The sequence below is a fragment of the Perca flavescens genome, chromosome 2 (genome assembly GCF_004354835.1).
Source record: "Perca flavescens isolate YP-PL-M2 chromosome 2, PFLA_1.0, whole genome shotgun sequence".
In the NCBI taxonomy this organism is placed as follows: Eukaryota; Metazoa; Chordata; class Actinopteri; order Perciformes; family Percidae; genus Perca; species Perca flavescens.
This window is the reverse complement of record NC_041332.1, coordinates 24061823-24083041: the sequence shown is the minus strand read 5'-3', so window position 1 is coordinate 24083041 and position 21219 is coordinate 24061823. Positions and strand designations below refer to the sequence as shown.

The 21219-nt window shown below is 42.4% G+C and overlaps 1 protein-coding gene across 7 annotated transcripts in view; it reads right to left on the bottom strand.

Moving 5' to 3' along the window:
- apbb2b (amyloid beta (A4) precursor protein-binding, family B, member 2b) overlaps positions 1–17643 on the bottom strand; it is a 50439-nt gene extending 32796 nt beyond the window's left edge. For 3 of the 7 annotated variants that reach the window (XM_028595695.1, XM_028595686.1, XM_028595703.1), the window contains exon 1: positions 17489–17642. The gene's annotated coding sequence lies outside the window, so the exon portion shown is untranslated. The other 4 variants (XM_028595657.1, XM_028595710.1, XM_028595676.1 and 1 more) reach the window with 3 other exon arrangements.
- Positions 17644–21219: the final 3576 nt, after the last annotated feature.

Here is a 21219-nt window from a genome sequence, read left to right as displayed (position 1 = left end):
GTCTTGTGTTGGTGCACTTGCTTGACGTTTGGCTGTGTGGCAAAGTTGTAGACTTGCTTGTTTTTGATCATAAGTAATGTATTCATAACAAATGCACGTGTACAGCTTTCCATATTTAAGATAGCGTTGTAGAAGTGAACTGCACTTTGAAACTGTAGCGGTGCTAATTGTTACACAATTTTGCTTGAGTTATATATTTATCTGTAAAACTGCAGAGCACCTGTTGGCATTTTATTCTAAGTGAGTAGCCGACAGTTCGGTAAGTGTGTTATGCTAGTAACAGCTAATGTAGCCTTGAGCCACTAACCTCAAGCAGAGATGTGGAGCGGGCTACAGAAGTCTGGTGACCTCACATATTTCTAACTCCCTCCCACTCAAGATTTTTGTCATTTTAAACTTAGTTTTCAAGCCCAACGGAGGCAATTCATCAGACTTCGGCAAGCCCCCCTTTGGAGTCACCAAAGTCTTTATACAACTTCCTTTTTTTTTTTTTTTTTTAACATATGCAATAGTACTTCTCGAAATCTGTAAACACACTTTGATGTGTCTAATCAGTGGAGTTCCCCTCTAAAGTTACCACTTTAACCTCATAGTGATTGCTTCATTGCAACAAAAATGCGTCACTGTGCAAACACTAACAATGCTCTGAAGAGGTCTTACATTTTTATTCTCCTAGAAACAGAGATGTAAATTGAAAATGTTGTTTGAATTTGGAATATAGTTTTTACACGTGGGTGGAGCTGAAGTTCAGCAGCAAATATGCACGGATGGAATGACAGAAATGACGTGCTCCCTGCAGTCCTCTGATGCGGACGAGGGAGTCTAGGCATAATTACAGGGCCCCTCTGTGGGCAGGGCAGCATTGGCCCCGACAAAACGCAGAGACAAACACTCGTTCACAAACACACAAATAGTAGATATGGAGGGTGAATCTTCCACATGGACTTGCGTGTAAACAGTTAAATGCACAGAAAAAAACTGAGACACAGACAGAGAGACGCACTGGCAGACGCACTATGTTAAAGACACATACTTAGAGCAACACACACGCAAAGATGGACAAAAAATAAATAAAAAATCACATCGGGAGGAAGGGTAATAAGATCTCAGATGTGTTACAGCATTACAGTGACCTTTGACTCCTGACCCACTGGCCAACCCACAGAGTATGTGCTGTTGCATGTGTGTGTTGTTAGTGTGTATAGTGTTAGGTATGTTTTTTTTTGGGGGAGGGGTCTGTCTCAACCTAGAATGAAGGGAGCAGCTGCGAACCCTCCCCTTCTCGCTTTCTTTTTTACGTGTGCTGTGTGTAGCTGCCAACGTTTACCAGACTCTTCTGGACTGAGCAAGGCAGAGACAGATTGCTTTTAAATTCATATGCCAAGTGGAGGCCTGCAGTTTGATAGGCCTCTCATCCCTCCTTCCTGCCCTTCCCTCTCAAGGTTTCTCGCCATTCCATTTCATCTGCTAATCCCACTTGGTTTTTTACCTCTGTCCTTTATCCCATTTTCTTGTCCATTTCCTCTCCCCTCCCTCTTCCTCTTCTAGCCTCCACTACATTTATCTTCTACCGCTTACTCGCCGCACCCCCCGTCCTTTGTCTAGAAGAGAATTGCTGTCTTTTCTCATTAAAAGTGAAGAAGGTCTGTAAACTCTCATAAAACCGCTGGTTTCTCTCTACAACCCTGATTTACAGCCAAGCTTCCCTTCTTGTTCAGGTCTCCACTCTGTACGCAAGAAAGCCCATCTGTTACCAAAAAGACTGACAAGAAAGCAAAACTGTCGCAGTTAGAGGCCAGGCTATCGAAAACCAAATGGATGGATTCGTGTCAACAAGGCAAGGCATGCAGAATAGAAAACGCAACTGGGTGTTTTTCTAACTGTTGGATCAGGACGTGGACGTGTAAGCCAGCTTGAAAATAGCAGGCAATCTTCCCAGATCTTTCATGGTTTGCTTTTTTCATTGGTTGCACAGTGGGCCAGATCCTAGCTGCAACATATTTTCACTACAAGGTTGAAAAGTTAGCAACACTGCTCACCAAAGACATACATTTCCATTGCTGGATAGCTCTCCACATTATAAACACCAGGTATACAGCCAATTACATAATACATACTAATGCACTTTTGAGAAGCTAAAACTTTTCAAGATTTTGCTACTAGACCAAGCTAAAAGTGGAACATATTTAGCTCCCTGTATTAATCACAATAGATTTTTAAGCCCTTTTTATTGTATTTAAAGCTCTAAATGGCTTAGGACCAGCCTGAATTTCAGACTCCCTGATGTTTAATGTCCCTATTTGTTCACTGAGATCCCCAAGTGCAGGTTTGTTAGATGATCAGAGCCACAGTGGCAAAGCAGCATTTTCAAATATGCTTCCAAACTGTGGAATAAAGTTAAAAAATATATATTAAGAAAGGAAACTTCAGAGTAGTTTTTAGTTGTCTATGTCTATTTTTGTTAGCTTTTAAGTTCAACTGGTTCTGTATAGCCTACCTGTATTTATTACTCATTATTATTAAACAAAAAATACTGATGTAACAAAGAGGCTATAGTAAAAATATCAATACAACATCAATCAGCCCTACACAAAGCTAACGGACAGTGTGTGTGTGTGTGTGTGTGTGTGTCCACGAAAACAAGGAAGAAGCAGGGAAGAAAACAACCGCCATCTACAGAATGTTTCCACAATAACAACGGAAGCGTAGAACAGCAAGGAGGCCCAGTTTGTGTGTGTTCACAAACTGTTTGTGTCCTTTTATTGTCAATAACGGGAAATAACAGAGCCAAGTAGTAAGTAACACTCTGACTTAGACTGCAGCCTACACACACACACACACACACACACACACACACACACACACACACACACACACACACACACACACACACACACACACACACACACACACACACACACACACACACACACCTCGCAGAAAGCTCTGTGGTTTGAGCGTGCTCCCATGGCCATGCATCGTCCTTGCAGCAGCAGTGAGTGTGAAGGACAGACAGAAATAGCTCCACTATAATTCCACTTGTGAAGTTAAAGTACACTCAGAGACTTGAAGAGTCTCCCTGGTTGTGTGTGTGTGTGAATGTGTGATTGTCACGATGTACTGTATACATACAGCTAAAGGTATCATTTTCTACTGGCGTGGTTTCCATGGGCGGGAGAAAGAGACAAAATGACCACAAAAGAAAGGAAAGCAGTGAGGAATGTTCAGGCTGTGCCAAAGAATCTCAGGCATGGCTCTTTTTTTGGGTGGGTGGGTGGGTTAGGGCAACTGATAGTAAAAAACATTAATTGGTCAACAAAAGGAGCAGACAAAACACACACACACACACACACACACACACACACACACACACACACACACACACACACACACACACACACACACACACACACACACACACACACACACACACACACACACACACACACACACCGAGTGATGACCATTTGTGAGCATGTGCGTACACGTTCCATTCACTGACCGTGACCAAACTAAGGGCAGCAACAATGAAATACAAACAAGGTGAGAGTGAGAGGCCTATACATATTTACTGCATATATAAATCAAAAATGTGTCACCTGCAAAAGTTACTTATTTACCTGCAACACTTCCTTGCTTGTGACACAGGAGGTGTTACAGAGTAAAAGGCAGAGCAGTCATGGCACGCACCTAATGAATGAACTCCAGCTAATAAAGCCAAAATACTACTGGGGGACAGAGGTTAAAGGGTTTTGTGATAGACTCAGAAGTCTCATCACACACACACACACACACACACACACACACACACACACACACACACACACACACACACACAGAAATCCTGTGACGCAGAAAACATTTCAGAAACAAGCCAAGAGACGATTTCCTGGATTTGGGAAACTTTGGAGCAACAGTGCTGTAACCCCTCCCCCAATCCCAGATACCCCTCTTCCTCCCTGCTTAACCCAGCCGCTCTTTCCTGTGGGTGAGGGGGAGGGAGGGGAGAAAGAGTACACCACGAACACTCTTGACACCAAGCAAAACACACTGAAAGAAGGGAAGTCCCATTTCAGCCCTTAAAGCCTGCTCCCTCTGCGGGACACGCATGAGCCAGACTTGCATCCAGTGCGACTTTGCCGTAATGAGACCACAGCTCTTTCCTGGATGCGAAATTGAAGGCAACAAGCTGTGCCAGGAGTAGAGTCAGAGAACAACAAGTAGAGCAGAGCATGTCTATATGTACACACACACACACACACACACACACACACACACACACACATATATATATGAATAGTTTTTATCTTCATTACACCTCATCTACAATTATGAGAAATTTATTATTCCCAGCCTCCATTCAGTTACAGTACAGTTTAGTGAACCTTGCAGAGCGGCCACCACACACTAAACTCCTACAACAGCCTACACAAGTGTGAAAATGTAATTTTTCATTAGCTCAGTTATAAAACCCCAGCGCGCTGTGGAGCATCTCTTGCTGCTGACAGTGCTGTTAGCCAAGTTAAACTAGCATTCTGAGGACACTGAAGGAGCAAAAAGAAACCATCAGGCTTCTCTATTTTCATTTTTTTTTTTAAATATTAATGTTTCAATAAACAATTTTCTGAATATTTGAAACTCTCTTCAATACATTACAACTAGGGCTGTAACGATATGCTGTAAAGACGGCTAAAAGCAAAGGGGGTGGGGGGGACACCGGTAACTAGAGCTGGGCAATACATCGGTATTATATCGGTATCGTGATATGAGACTAGATGTCATCTTAGATTTTTGATATTGTAAAATAGTAATGTGGCATAAGTGTTGTCTTTTCCTGGTTTTAAAGGCTGCATTACAGTCAAGTGATGTCATTTTCTGAACTTACCAGATTGTTGTAACTGTTCTATTATTGCCTTTACCCACCAAGTCATTATATCCCCATTACTAATGATTATTTATCAATAATCTCAGTGTGTAAATATGTTGTGCAAGCACCAATAGTCAACACTACAATATCGTTGCTGTATCGATATCGAGGTATTCGGTCAAAAATATCGTGATATTAGATATTTTCTCCATATCGCCCAGCCCTACCGGTAACGCTACGAATGGCCACTGTTCTGACTCGGGTGCCTGGGTCTGTCACTGACACACACACACACACACACACACACACACACACACACACACACACACACACACACACACACACAGTGCTGTCTTTTAGTCTCTCATCTCATTCGCTGCGGGTGAATATAATAATTGCGGATTTTGTTATGGTGTTAGCTAGCAAGTGCAGAGCTTCCATGACTAACGTTGCCAGCAGGAGGGCTGTTTGGAAATACAAGTTTTTTCAAGGTATTGTATCGAACACTAATTTCTGTTATAGTGACAAAATGATATTAGACTGGGGGGCTACTTGACTGATTTGAATCAGAGTGGAGCAACCCCAACTACTTCTTAAGGAAAAAAAAAATGTAGCTCATATTTAGCTCAATATTACATTATCAGAAAAACTCAATGATATTCAAGAATAATCATAAAATAAAAGGTTATAGAAGAATATCATACTTTTTGTTTGCTAAAGACCATACATTGGCGAGGAAAATGCTGCCAAGTAATAGCTGATAAGGAGTTAACCTTAGCCTAACGTTAGGCATCCTCTCTTCATCCCACTTTGTTTACAGTCTCAACCCCGCTTGTGTGCAGTTCCGGTCAGCGGAGCTGCGTTGATAGACCTCGGCAGTGCTGTAGTATTTGGCTCGTCACAAAATCAACCGCATTTTTAATACGTGTTGTCTCGGTCTCAAACAAAAAAGGACGGGATTTTATTTTAACACCACAACTGCAACATGTCACTTAATTGATTTATTTGGATTTTTACACCAATGCTAATGTCAGCTACAAAATTTGCTACACGCTGCGATGCCACTCCCTCACTTGGGCGAAAAAGGTAGAAATGTGACAGCAGAGAGCGACGACTGCTTCTATGAAGAAAAAAAATCCATATGGGCTGCCAAAGATATTTACCTCGTGAAAACAAATAGTGTTTGTGTGAGTGTCGTGAGCTCCTCTCTCTCTGGCTCCCTCATCACTCAAATCTTCAGATAGATACTTTGTTAGATACTCCCCTTTGCATGGAAGGAAAAATCACCTTAGATAGGATCGTTGTTTCAGTGTAAACAAAAAAGAGACCGAGAGGAGGGAGGGAGAGCCTGTATGAGGCAGAGGCAACCAATCATACAGTATATTGACAGTAATAATACTTTTCTGAATGTGCATTTGTTAAGCACCATTCAATTAAAATGTGACTGTGAACTAACTTAAAAAAGTAGTTTCTGTATTCATTCCAAAAGTACTTATCAGTAAAACAGTTACAATAGTTGCATTGCAGGTCGATTTAAGGCGTGTACCAGTGTTTCCTCTATGTTGATTTGACTGTGGCGGCCCCCCACGGCAACATTTCTGCCCCCTACGGGATCAGAAATAGGGCTGCCCCCACTGCTAAAGAAAAGGAAAGGAAACACTGCGTGTTTTCTGCCTGTGCCCCTAAAAAATTGTTTTAGTTTGGGGTAACAATGTTCCCAGTTTAAAAAAAAGTCAGTCTGGAGCCCTGGTTTCGAGTGCACTACCCTGTTGAATTTGAATGGCACTGAATACCTAAACATCTCTTCACTTGTTATCCATATTTTTAGATAGGTTTGTTTTTTTAAATTAGACTGCAAGCACTTATCATTTCTTTTATCAGCAAAGATAGTCCTCTTAACATGAGTCGTAGTGATTCTTTGTTAAGCTTATGCCTCACTCTACTTGATTGCAAGTCTTAAAGCACTCTTTTTTTCAGTAGTGACGAAGGCCAGCAATATTTATAAAAAAAAAAAACTTCTCCCTTTCTCAGTAAAAACACACAGACAGGCACACAAACTAAAGGCCTGTCGAATTCAAGGCGAGGGCAGGAGCAGTGAAGAGACTGTGGATCCTATATATAGCTGAGATGTGACAGGACATCCGAGAGGACATGGACGTCTAGACACAAACGACACAGCTCTAACTCAGATTGTGTGTGTGCGTGTGTGTGCGTGTGTGTGTGTGTGTGTGTGTGTGTGTGTGTGTGTGTGTGTGTGTGTGTGTGTGTGTGTGTGTGTGTGTCTTTGAGTTCAACATGGCCTTGTTATCTCACAAGTCATTAGAAAGCCTGTGGCAAGCTGTTCCATAATAATGTCACAAGATTGCATTGATATCACAGCCTAGTCTGATCTGATTGGCTGGAAGTTTTGATTTATTAACCGAATGACGACGTCAAAGAGAGGAAGACAGTTAGAAGAAAAGACAGAAGAAAATGAGAGGGGAGGGGGGGGAAAGGGGAGCATAAGAGATCTGAGGAAAAGAAAACACATCAGAAAGAGAGTGTAACTCATCAGAAAAGGAATGTCCCGTCTCTGCCAAAGGAACCACAGACACCACTGCAATGATCGCTCCCTCTCCAATACTTGAAATCATCCCCTCCCTCGCTCTTGTCGTCTCTTCCTCTCATACAATGGCCGTCTCTTTCTCTCGCCGTCTCTCTCCCTTTCAACCAGTGGAAGTTATCGTTGTGGTTTCCCAACATTAGCGGAGCATTCTTCTCTGACAGGGCATTGGTTTGGACAGGGATGATACAGCTAGCTGACCACGGCTGCGGTACCAGCCCTGTACCGCCAAAATGTTTGGGGCAAATGCACACAGGGCCAAGACGGCCTCTCCACTTGTGTTGCCAAGGGAGTGCAAAGCCAAGAGGCAAATTCCAGCACTGTGTGGATTATCAAAGTAACACTGTTGAATCAATTCCAATTATTGTCTACAAAACTGATGTTACTAAATAACATTTTGATGTTGCTGCAGTTGTATGAATCACTGCATCACGTCCTCACCACAGATTTGAGCTTATTATTACTCCCACCACAGGATATGATGTAAACGCAAGGCACGTATCTGGTCATGAACCCAAATCACCGCAATGACTGGGATCATGATTCAACATTCCTATCACCAGTCATCCTGTGCATTCATCAGACAGGAATGACTTCCATACAAATAACAGACTCTGACCTACGAAGGTTAATTGTTACAACAGAAGGGAGAGTGGGGAAGTTGTTAGTCTGTGTAAGCTACGAATAGTGAGCAAGGCTTGCTGCAGTGTTTTATAGAGGATGGCTACCCCACCAGAATAAAAGACTATTTCACACAGCAAATGCCATCTACGTCACGGCTGTGTCTAATGCTTAGGTCGTGATCTACGGACTTCGGCCACGTCCACACGTACCAAAGCGAGATCCCCCCCCCTCGTCTTCCCTGGCATCGTTCCAAGAAAATTAGCGTCCAAACAGATCCATTTTTGTAAATGACACAACACGCTACTTCATATGCCAGGCCTATAGGTGGCGCTGTTTCTGCTACAGAAATTCACCAAAAACAGAGAAGAGGTGGAGCATGCTTGCACGCTATATATAAACGGACAGTAGAAGAAGAAACCAAACACAAGCTAGCTAGCTATATGCTACCTTCGATGCTACAGTGCCGTGTGGTTGTGGGCATTAGGACCCGTACTCTTATTGGAATACGCCACCGTTTGTTGAAATAGGGCTTAACGCGGTCTCCCCTGGCTGTAGATGGTTGGGCCAACGCATTTTTTGTCTCAGTGCAAGTAATTAGGTTGTTTTTTTGTCTTTTGTTGGCTCACTTTTACTCACAACATGCTAACCGGCAACATAGGATTCCATTCACTACGCTAAGCTAACTAGCAGCGGCGCTGCCGGTGTTGCACCAGACTAAAACGATGCATGCACAAAAAATGCGTTGGCCCACCTATCTACAGCTAGGGGAGACCGTGATAAGCCCTATTTCAACAAACAGTGGCATATCCCTTTAATACAGCCATGATTAGGACGGATGCTTTATATAGGTGGTGTTGTTATGAGACGTTGTTGCGGGGTAAGAGGTCGAAGGCTAGAGGTCGAGGGGTGTGGGACCAGGTTTCAAAAAAGTGCGTCTTTAGGCAGTGCGTTTACAGGATTGGTTTGGACGATTGCCCAAAACGATACAAAGGCCTCTTAATTGATCACAAGACGAGATGCGTCAAGATCTGGGGGGGTTTAGCACATCTGTTGGGGGGAACCCTGGTCAGTTTTACCATGCCAGGAAATGTTAACTCAGCGCTTGAACATATAGTGCTGCAACTAATTACTTTCATTGAATTGATCTGCCGATTAATCACTTTATCCTTAAATGTTCACAATGTCAAAATATTGGGGGTAATCGGCCACCAAAATTAAAACCAAATGACTTACTTACCAACAGTTTAAGCCCAACGATTTCAGATATTCAGTATACAATGATAGAAAACAGAGAGGTTTTCTTAAAAATTGCTTAAAAGTTGTACTAAGACAATTAATCGATTATCAAAGTTGTTGCAAATTATTTTTCTGTCAATCAGGAATCAGGTTAATAGTAGGGTTGTGATGAGACACTCAGGCTGATTTATGGTTCTGCGGAGGCTCCACGCAGATCTTTCGCCGTAGCCTACGTTAAGTGGCCTGAAGTTTATACTTGTGTGCTGGTGTGTGTCGAGCCAGCATGTGTGTGTGTGTGGGGGGAGTGGTTGGCAGAGCGAGGGAGAAAGTGAGAGAGTGACAGCGGTTAGCTTCGGAGCGAGTACCGACTCTAGAGTCATAGTGAGAGAAACAAAGTGTCTCCCCTGAGCTTTCTGACCAACGTGGGAAATCTGTAGCAGTAAAAGTGGCGGGTAGGGTTGGGTACCATTCACATTTTTACCGGTGCCGGTAACCCAACCTGCACCTTTTTCCCGGTACTTTCCCTCTGTAAAAACCAAAAAAATATTTCAGTTGTAAAAAACAATTCAAAACCTATTTATCCTTTTTTACTTAGAACATTTTGTTATTTATTTATTTATAACATTTTACATAACACACAAAATAAAAATGTATTTCTTACACTGCACCCTTAACTTTTATTCTTGCATTTGTATCTCATTATATTTTAGCCGGTTTTATTTTCACCGTTTTTAACTGCTCTTTATTACATGGCTTGGTTGAATTCTAATGTAGAATGCGGTCTGTTATTTCTTGATAACAGACCGCTGCTAAGGATAACACACCGTTGCCATAAACGTCCACATAAATATTCCCAAAGAAGCCATTCACCGTGTCTCACTTCACCGTCAACAGAAATGTTCAGTTTAATGTAAATTAGAGCAGCCGCTAGCTCACTACAACGCGTCAGCTAATGTGTCAATTCCTGCAGTGATTAAAACAGCAGCTGGGTCATTTGTGCACCACGGCAGCACCCCATAAAATATACGGCTACTACCACAGCCCGTAAGGTGGTGTTGAGTAGCTAATAGACGAAGGATTGCATTACAGAGTTTTTACGTTGCTATGGACAAAGGATTCCAACCGTAGAGACGGAACGGACTATTTTCTCTAGTGGAAGCAATACAATCGTATTTAAATCAATAAACTCCCATTTAAATCAATATTTTGTCAAGTTATTAGTCAAATTATTGATTTATTTGGTAAGTAGCCATGTAATAAGCGGGATAATGTAGAGCGAAGCGGTTGTTATAGCGAATACAACCCCTTCAGGCTGATTCAGCCTGATCACCCTGTCGGGGTTGTATTCGCTATAACAACCGCCTCGCTCTACATTATCCCTTACTTAATGTTTAATGTAAAGCACTTTAAATTGCCTTGTTGCTGAAACGTGCTATAGAAATAAAGTTGACTTGCCCTACAACATCCGCCTGTCAGTCTGTCACCAGGGCACAGAGAACGCTGTGGTGCCTGTCTGTCTCGGAAGTGAAACGTTAACTGCGCCGCGATCTCACCATTATATTATATTGCAGCCGCTGTCTGCGTGAAGTTTTCAAAACTGTAACCACACTTGCGACCGCTTTACCGGCATTGCCATGACTCACTGAGACTTCAACAAGCTGCAGAGGCCACGTAGTCTCGCTCCGTCTGCGCCGCAGCTCCGCTCTCTGTGAAACATGCTAAGAGGACAAAGAAGCTTGCACTTATGCGCTCTCAGGTAACGACTTTTGGCACCAATTGATTTAACGTGAACCGGTCCTCGGTAATACCGATGTAATTCTGCACTTGTGTACTGATATCACAAGACGTTTTACCTTGATGAGAAATATCGCCACGTTTTAATATCGCAAGATGTCTTCAGACTTCTAGTTAATAGATCTAATTGAATCAATCTAAGTAAATAGTCATCTAAACCACGGCTCCAGACTGACCTTTTTTACTGGGAGCACTGTAGCCCCTAACTAAAAAAAAATGTAGGGGCACAGGCAGAAAATGTAGGGGCGCATGCCTTAAAGTGACCTGCAACGCAATATTTCACATTTCCCCGTATTGTAACGGTTTCACTGATAAATACTTTTGGAATTTATATAGAAACTACAACATGCTGTTTTAAGTTAGTTCACAGTCACATTTTAATTGAATGGTGCTTAACAAATGCACATTCATGAAAGTATTATTACTGTCAATTATTGCCTCTGCCTCATACAGGCTCTCCCTCCCTCCTCTCGGTCTCTTTTTTTGTTTACACTGAAACAATGATCCTATCTAAGGTGATTTTTCCTTCCATAGAAAGAGGAGTATCTAACTAATGACGTTTTTCCATTACACGGTACCTGCTCGACTCGACTCGACTCTACTCTACTCGCCTTTTTTCCCCTGGTACCTGCCAACAGGTACTTTTTTTAGTACCACCTTTGTCCAGGTTCCAAGCGAGCTGAGGTGATACCAAAAGGTGACGTGAAAACCTGCAGACTACTGACTGGTCGGAGAGAATCATCACTAATCACTGCGTCATCATTGCTAGCGACAGACGGCGGTGTCCTGAACAAACCCACCGTTTTTAAATAGTTTAGCCGGCGGTGTTTTGTTTTTTTTTGCAGCCTCCAGCCTCTTTTGAAACAAAATGTAGTCTTCTGGCTGTGGCAACAACAACACACCTTTGATGTTCTGTGTGTGTGTTGCGTTAGGTCACGGAAGTTTCCTGCGGCGTCGCTATGACGACCAGCCACGCTCGCCTCACGCATGAGGCGGTACTAAATCTGCAATGGAAAATGGAGGATGAGGCACCGCGGCCGAGTTGAGTCGAGCCAAGTCGAGTCAAGTCGAGCAGGTACCATGTAATGGAAAAACACCATAAGTATCTAACACCCTGTGTGGAAAAGATAGAGTGATGAGGGAGCCAGAGAGAGAGGAGCTCAGCACACTCACACAAACACTATTTGTTTTCACGAGGTAAACGGTTATATATTTAGCAGCCTAAATATGGATTTTGTTTTTTTTATTTCAAAGAAGCGGTCTCCGCTCTCTGCCGTCTCTACCTCTCTCACCCGGGGAGCGGTACTGCAGCATCTGACAAATGTTGGAGCTGACATTAGTGAATTAGTGAATAAATCAGTGAAAGCACGGGGATTTAAGTGATATCCCACAGTTGTGGTGCTGAAATAAAATCTCGTCCTTTTGTGATACAACACTGCCGAGGTCTATCAACACAGCTCCGCCGACCGGACCGAAGTGCACGCAAGCCGGGTTAATACCATAATAGTCTATAAGACCGTAAGCAAAGTGGGATGAAGAGAGGATGGCTAACGTTAGGCTAAGGCTAACTCTTTATCAGCTAAAATACACAGGGCTGGGTGTTAGATTTTTTTTAAGTCGCTTTTTTGTTCTAAAAAGACTTTTAAAATGTCAATGACGTCATACACATATACTGCCGGAGATACTGCTTTACGGCAAGCTCTGAGTCACTTCCTTATTTCTCTCGAGGCATCGACAACACAGCTGACAGGTTAGGCTCTCCCTGTCAATACACGTGCTATAAAGACTTTTGGTTTGCTAATGTTTTAAAGACCACGCCGACACACACACACACACACACACACACACTGCAACCAAATTAGGTACAATGGGGCTTAATAGGGAGTGAACAGGCTCTCCGTAGACGGGCTCTGGTGTGACACTACCAAGGCGAGACACACGAGAGTGTAGATGACGTTACACACGCAGTTGCGTAATCACCAACGGACCCTCCCCCTCTCACACACATTGGCCAACTCTGGCAGACTCGCCCTCTTCTCCTTTTCAACATGAAATAAAAAAAGTCATCAAATTTGCAGGTCGCACGGTCTCAAAAAAAATGGTCGCAAAATGCAACGTTATGCAAACCCAGTCTAATATGTTTTGGTACTGACTTAGTGTTATTCATCAGTGGAATATGCAAAAAAAACATTACATCGTATCGCATCACTGTAAACCTTGACAGCATTACAGTAATTGCATGTGAGATGTTTTGAATAACATATGACATGCTTTCTAATTGCTGCAAATGTTTCACTTGGCATACCCTGCTATTGTAACTTCTTGTTCCTGCATATTCCTTATGCATTAGAGTTGCCTGCTAAGAGTTGAACATCTGTCTATGAACTTAAGTATTCCTGTTGAATGCAGCAAATATGGATGCAATCCTTGGTTTGAGACAGCGCAGCAGAAAATCTTGAACTCAATTTACAGAGGCTCCTGGGGCTCTGGCCTAGTGTGGTGATGTGTTTGAAAGTCAGAGAGAGTAAGAGAGGACGGTCAGAGAGAGAGAGAGAGAGAGAGAGAGAGAGAGGCAGAAAACCCTTATATAGCTGAACTGGAAGTGATGGGGGTATACTGTGAAAAGTGCAGCGATGTGGGAAGGACAACATCAGAAACAGAAACATGTAAACAAAAGAGTGTGAAAGTGTGTGTATGTGGGCGCGTGTGTAGCTCCCTTAAAAAAGTGGAAAACTTGTCTGTCCTCGCCTGCTTACACAGGTAATTTGTAGGCAGAATAACATGCATACTGAAGATCCAATCACAAGGCAGACTTGACAGTGAGAAGACAGCCGATCAGTGAGGGCTGCCAGGAGCTGACACATTACACGGCAACACACACACACGCACACGCACAAAGAAAGAAAACAATGTAAAACTGAGCAAAAGGAAGGCAATAAACTGTGAGCATGTGGGTGCAAACTGTCAAAAAAAGGAGAGAAAGAGTGAGACAGACAGATAGACAGAGCGACAGATGGAAAGAGAGAAGGGGGGCCCTATCATTCAGTTTTACACCCTACAGGATGAACAGGGCCTCTGTGCTCCTTCTCTGTTCAAACACACCTCATGGCTGTCTGCTCCCTGCAACAACAACACACACACACACACACACACACACACACACACACACAGTGGGCACAATAATCCTATTGAGAGGCATTGATAGGGGGGCTGAAAGTAATGAGAGTGAGATAGAGAAAAAGATTGGCAACACACACATACACCACACATAAATACATACAAACAGCAGTCTGGCTATCTTGCCAACTTGACAGCCTGGGATGAGTCTACTCTCTGCTGTCCTTAATTCATCATTCATCTGTCCAATCTGGTCAGACTCTACACCCAAATATGCACACGCCTACACACACAAACTCACTAGTTTGGTCAAGGGCGGACCAGTGGTATTGTTTCACAGGGGAAGCAGGGTGGTGATAACGGATCTCCATGCTTATCTGATTGCTCACACACACCCAAGCAGAAACACACACAGTCAAACAAGCATGTACGCACATGCACACTTTCACCATCCTTTCCCATCAGCTGTTATGCATGACCTCGACCACACACAGACTAACAGGTTGATGTTCCAGAGCAAGGAAGTCCCAACACCACACAAACACATTTATAATCTGGCCAACATAATTACATCCAATCTGCAGAGCACTGTGGGGCTAGCTGAGATATCGTGGGGTATTTTTGGGTGTGTGACATGCTCACAGATTCACAAGGTGACAGCTTACATTACCGAATTGATATTTCTGTCCATGTGCACTGTGTACAGTATGGGTAAATGCATATATGTATACTTTATTTTGCCTCTGTGGTAGAAACTACCTCAGCATAAGAGGGGCCATCTTGAAACTGAGGCGCTTTTATAACACCAAAGCTAAACAAACACGCACACACAAGCATACTAGAACAGTCTGCAGTGCTTGGCCAAAAACTGGGCCCATAAATGTCCAAGTCACTTTTTCCATACTCAGCAACTCCTGTATAGAAATGCTACAGAGGGATGGAGAGTAAATAACCATGGAAAGAGTATTGATGTGAAAAAAAGAGCAGAAAGGGAGAAGAGGGACAGAATATAAAACTTAACTTAAAAGCCCAGGAGCCTTAAGCAATTAGCAATGACATCATGTTTCCACACACACACACACACACACACACACACACACACACACACACACACACACACACACACACACACACACACACACACACACGTCTGGATGAAGAGCAAGCCAGCAGGGCGAGGGAGGGATGCAGTGACTGAGAAGGAGAGGATGACTGCGCACCATTTCAACTCTGGTGGTACAATCAGTGACATGTTCATTCTTGTGGTTCACACTTATACTATTAACAAACCAATGCCACAGTGTAAACCTTATAAGATCACCACAACCGATGCCTAAAATATTCAGTACTGAATGGCTGTTTACCATCAAAGTTTGTACACCAAATAGTAAAATGACAAGACCCTATAGGTTCCGTTCATTATGCTATGCTTTTTGACAAGTATGCTTTATGAACACACCTCCTAATTGTACACATAAGAAAGCACGTGTCAGCGCAAATGTGACGCAAAAACAAATGCACGAGATCCAGCGTCAACGGGAGGGAAAGGCAGAGAGACAGGGAGGGAGACAAGCCTCAGTGGTGCATTGCAAAAACAGCAGACAGGTCCTTTGCTAATTCATGTTATTGTCAACAACTTCAGTGTTCCTTCTCCCTCCACAGAAACCCACGTAGTATACTACATAAACTGTTTCACAAGTTCTTAAATTCCTACTACACAACAACATATCCAATCCTTGTGGAAGTTAATCAGTTAATCACCAGAAGTGAACGGTTTTGAAAGGAAAAGTCAACAATAATTCTTCCTTTACCTCTTCATGCACAATCAGAACATATCTGAACACTATCTCTGCCCTCCCTACCTCCCAACTGAAACGTTATTCTCATCATCCTCTAGATTGCTTAAATCACATCACATAAACAAGCCATTAAGTGGCTCCATGTTTCTATAAGACAAACAAGTGTATTAGCTCAAGAGAATGGCAGAAACTACCAGAACAAGGCATGGAAACGATTAGCTAGCCGCGTCCAGCCAGCACTACGCATAAACACAAGCCTCAGCCTCCCTCTGGGGGCTGCATGGCCTATAGCCCCGGACTATTCCACGAAATGTACGCAAGTCAAGAGAATACCCTCCTTTATGCTTGTTTGTGCTACAATGAACCCCTTTATTACTTAAATTGTTGCTCAGCAGAGACCTACATGGGACAAGACACAGGATACAGCCCCGAGTCGGGAGCATCTCTGAATGGGAACCAAAGGATAGGATCAACTGACCTGTTGAAACAATTAGTCAACTTATCAGTGAAGACAGAGAATGAACGGAAAACTATTTTGTTGATTGATTAAAGGCTTAAGTTATTGATGAAGCAAAGCTGTACTGTTTTATAAACGTGGAATTGAAGTATCTTTTTGGGTGTTGGTCTGTTAACCAATTTTACTATTTTATGACTTGTTAAACATTAGCTAATGAGTAAAACACTAAAATTCAACTTACTGCTGGAGATGGAATGGTAAGGTCATCTCAGTTTATATTTTTAGAAATGTAGACATATGATACGAAATTAACATATTATAGCCTTGTAAGAAGTACCAAACTAATTAGTTAGCTAGTGTTTGTGAAGGGCTTTAGGATTGTGAGGCATTATAGCTATCGCTAGCTAATTAAACGCTTTCCTTTTTGTCTGGTGGTTGTTTAACTTCTGTCTGACAAATGGCCAATTAGTTAGTCAGTTTACCAACCACTTACCTGCTGATAGGCCCTCTAACTAGCTACATAATGAGAGCACAAGTTGTACATGTCCAAGCGTTTCCCCCATTAAAGCCCCAGCAAAGCAGTCGAGTTGGAGTAAGCTAACCTTGTACTAGCGGTGGTCAACGGCTGGTTGCTCGCGACAACGTTCTGTCTGTTCTCACAAACAGACGTTCTATTCCCTGACGCTACGTGAGAACTCACTCCACGGGCATCACAGCTACAATAAACCCATAGGAACACACGCGACGCGGGGTCTCATAAATGCCCCCATCTGCCGCCGCAGCCTCCCGGCTCTCCTCTCCCCCACCACCCAACCATCCCGACTTGTTCGCAGCACAGCAGCGGGCCCCTCAGATGCCAAAGCAATGCGTCGTATCGAAGAATTATGGAAAGTTAACTTACGTTACAGCTCAAATTCACGGCTGAAGACTACTGTAACAGCTACAACTCCCCGTATTCAAGCGAAAAATCACGGCATACGACAATCACTCACCTCCTCTCCAGTGTGTTCGCGTCCTCCTCGCTGGGCTCCTGTCTGTTTTCTCCTCCCCTCTGTTTTCCCTCAGCTCGTTCCTTTCCTCCTCCCTCCCAGATGCCGCTGTTCTCCAACAGGGGGAACCGGGGGGCGCTGCTCCGGAAGCAAACGCTCCTCTTTACTGCCTGCTGCATAACCATGCTAGTACTACTTTATCTTTATCTTTATATACTGTCTATGACTTTATCCTAGTGTAGTGGCGCTGCTAGTATGACTACTTTAATATAACTAACTAAAGAAAAGGTCATTGTAGCCTACTGAAGGACATTTGCAAACTTGAATGTGTTTTATATGCTTTGGGAAGAAAATGAACACGATCATAGTCTAGAACAATGATTCTAAAAGTGGGGTCCAGAAAAGTTAATAAAAACATCGTTAAAAAAGAAAAAGCGGGGTACTGTAGGCCTATAGCAACAATAAGACATTAATCAAGTAGAAACGTAGTAGGCCTGCTTGCTATTACACATGAGGGTATGGTAGTAATTGTGCAGTTACTATCATCTGCCATAAGATAAGTTGGATAATGTTGTTGTAGTATTGTAGTGTTATTTTAACAAAATATGGTTCACTCAATAACTGCATTATTTGGAAAGTCAAAAACAATCAACATAGTCAAATGGCTGAATTGAAATGTCTTCCAAAACATTAAAACATAAGCACTGGGTGTTTATAAAAACAACATCACACCATCAATATGATAATGCCATCACTTACAAACTCCAAGTGCTTCTATCAAATAGCAAAATATCAGCCTACAAATAAACATTACCAGTTTTTAATGATTGTTATGAACCAATGTCCTACCTATTAATACAAATTGCAAGAGCATTCAGCATTGGTAATACATTTACAGATAATAAAGCAACATTCATATTAGATTTTTTCCAGATAACTACAAAATGAACAATACGAAGGCAACACAGGGCAGCATTGGGTAGAATTCAGTGGCTTCAGAAATGTAGTGACAAGGAACAACTCAAATAGCTTTTGGTCTGAAATGAGCACACTCTATTGTTTGGTGAAATTAAATTCAGCAGGATTTTCATTAAAAAGTGTAGGGCCTAAAGGAATTACTGTGTATATTGTATCTCCCTTGCATAAAGAGGCACCTAGAACCATGGCTATAGAACACTTGTTCTATATCTATGCCTATAACCATCTTAAACTTTATACTTGTTTTGGTCTAACTTGGTAGTATTCAGGTCTCAAGGTTCATTGTGTGCATTTATGGTAAATATTGTTTGTGAAAGAAGAAAAATGCATTTGTCCTGTCCTCTCCTTGCTGAAAACAGACTTGTATCAAATATCATCAGGCCACAGTCCCAGAACACTTTATTGGTGAATAGCATTTTATTATTGTCCATTCTGGAGTTGTATAAGTAAGTAATTTGATTACCTTTGAGCTACTTTCAAGTCAAAATGAATGGGAAGCAATTTGGCCTGGGAGGTAGGAAAGGGATTAAACAAATTGTAAGCCACTTTGGTTTGAAAAAAAATAATTGACAATGCGATACACATGATTTGTAGTTTATGGTCTAGAAGTGCAATGCCACTAAGTAGGAATTACAGTTTAATTTTTGTGCCTTCCTTACGATGAATCCTATTGACTTTGGTGACCTCCTGACTTTTCCTCTAGCGCTATCAAGTGGTTCAAATTTACACTTGTCGATCATTTCAGCTTATGACATAGATACCTCTGAAACGACAACATTTCTCTGAGCTGTACTTTAATTATTGCTTAACCATGCCAATATAATTTTACATTACAGCCCCATCGGGCCAATAACATTCATGAAGACTGTGTTAGACTTATTTTATTTCTGATGCAAATAGTTGCCCACTGACTATGACTACCGATTTATACTCACACAGTATAGGGTAGTTCAGTACAGTCTAATAAAATGATGACACCTGGTGGTTAGACTTATTATTACTGATGTATAAACAAGTCAAGTGTTCTATAGGTTGTAAACTATACAAATAAATAAAGAATGTGGATATACATGGTCTAGATGATTTTGTACAGTTTGTGCATGTATACATGTCTATATACTGTATATACAGCATGTAGGATTTATATTGACAGTGACACATGATACAGTACAGGCCAAAAGTTTGGACACACCTTCTCATTCAATGTGTTTCCTTTATTTACATGACTATTTACGTTGTAGATTCTCACTGAAGGCATTAAAACTATGAATGAACACATATGGAATTATGTACTTAACAAAAAAGTGTAAAATAACTGAAAACATGTCTTATATTTTAGATTCCTCAAAGTAGCCACCCTTTGCTCTGATTACTGCTTTGCACACTCTTGGCATTCTCTTGATGAGCTTCAAGAGGTAGTCTTGAAGGAGTTCCCAGAGATGCTTAGCACTTGTTGGCCCTTTTGCCTTCACCCTGCGGTCCAGCTCACCCCAAACCATCTCGATTGGGTTCAGGTCCGGTGACTGTGGAGGCCAGGTCATCTGGCGCAGCACTCCATCACTCTCCTTCTTGGTCAAATAGCCCTTACACAGCCTGGAGGTGTGTTTGGGGTCATTGTCCTGTTGAAAAATAAAGGATGGTCCAACTAAACACAAACCGGATGGGATGGCATGTCGCTGCAGGATGCTGTGGTAGCCATGCCGGTTCTTTATGCATTCAATTTTGAATAAATCCCCAACAGTGTCACCAGCAAAGCACCCCCACACCATCACACCTCCTCCTCCTCCATGCTTCATGGTGGGAACCAGGCATGTAGAATCCATCCGTTCACCTTTTCTGCGTTGCACAAAGACACGGCGGTTGGAACCAAAGATCTCAAATTTGGACTCATCAGACCAAAGCACAGATTTCCACTGGTCTAATGTCCATTCCTTGGGTTTCTTGGCCCAAACAAATCTCTTCTGCTTGTTGCCTTTCCTTAGCAGTGGTTTCCTATCAGTTATTTGACCATGAAGGCCTGATTCGCGCAGTCTCCTCTTAACAGTTGTTCTAGAGATGTGTCTGCTGCTAGAACTCTGTGTTGCATTCATCTGGTCTCTAATCTGAGCTGCTGTTAACTTGCGATTTCTGAGGCCGGTGACTCGTCACACCTGTGAAGTGAAAACCATTTCAGGTGACTACCTCATGAAGCTCATTGAGAGAACACCAAGGGTTTGCAGCGCTATCAAAAAAGCAAAGGGTGGCTACTTTGAGGAATCTAAAATATAAGACATGTTTTCAGTTATTTAACACTTTTTTTGTTAAGTACATAATTCCATATGTGTTCATTCATAGTTTTGATGCCTTCAGGGAGAATCTACAACGTAAATAGTCATGAAAATAAAGAAAACGCATTGAATGAGAAGGTGTGTCCAAACTTTTGGCCTGTACTGTATGTACATAGAAAAACATTGGTGCATTCAAAACTGTATAATTATAATCTGAAATGAGAGCGGTGGATGTTACAGGGTTATTGACAGTGTATGACTGATTTAACTGTTCATCAGAGTGTGGGAAGAAACTGTTCTTGTGTCTGTGTTTTGGCATACGGTGCTCTGTAGCGCCTACCAGAGGGGAGAAGTTTGAACTGGTTTTGTACCAGGGTGTGAAGGGTCTGCAGTGATGTTACCTGCTCATTTCCTGACTCAGGAGATGTAAGTCCTGAATGGAGGGCAGGCTCTGCAGTGCTGACCTGTCTGTTCCTTTCCTGTTTGGTG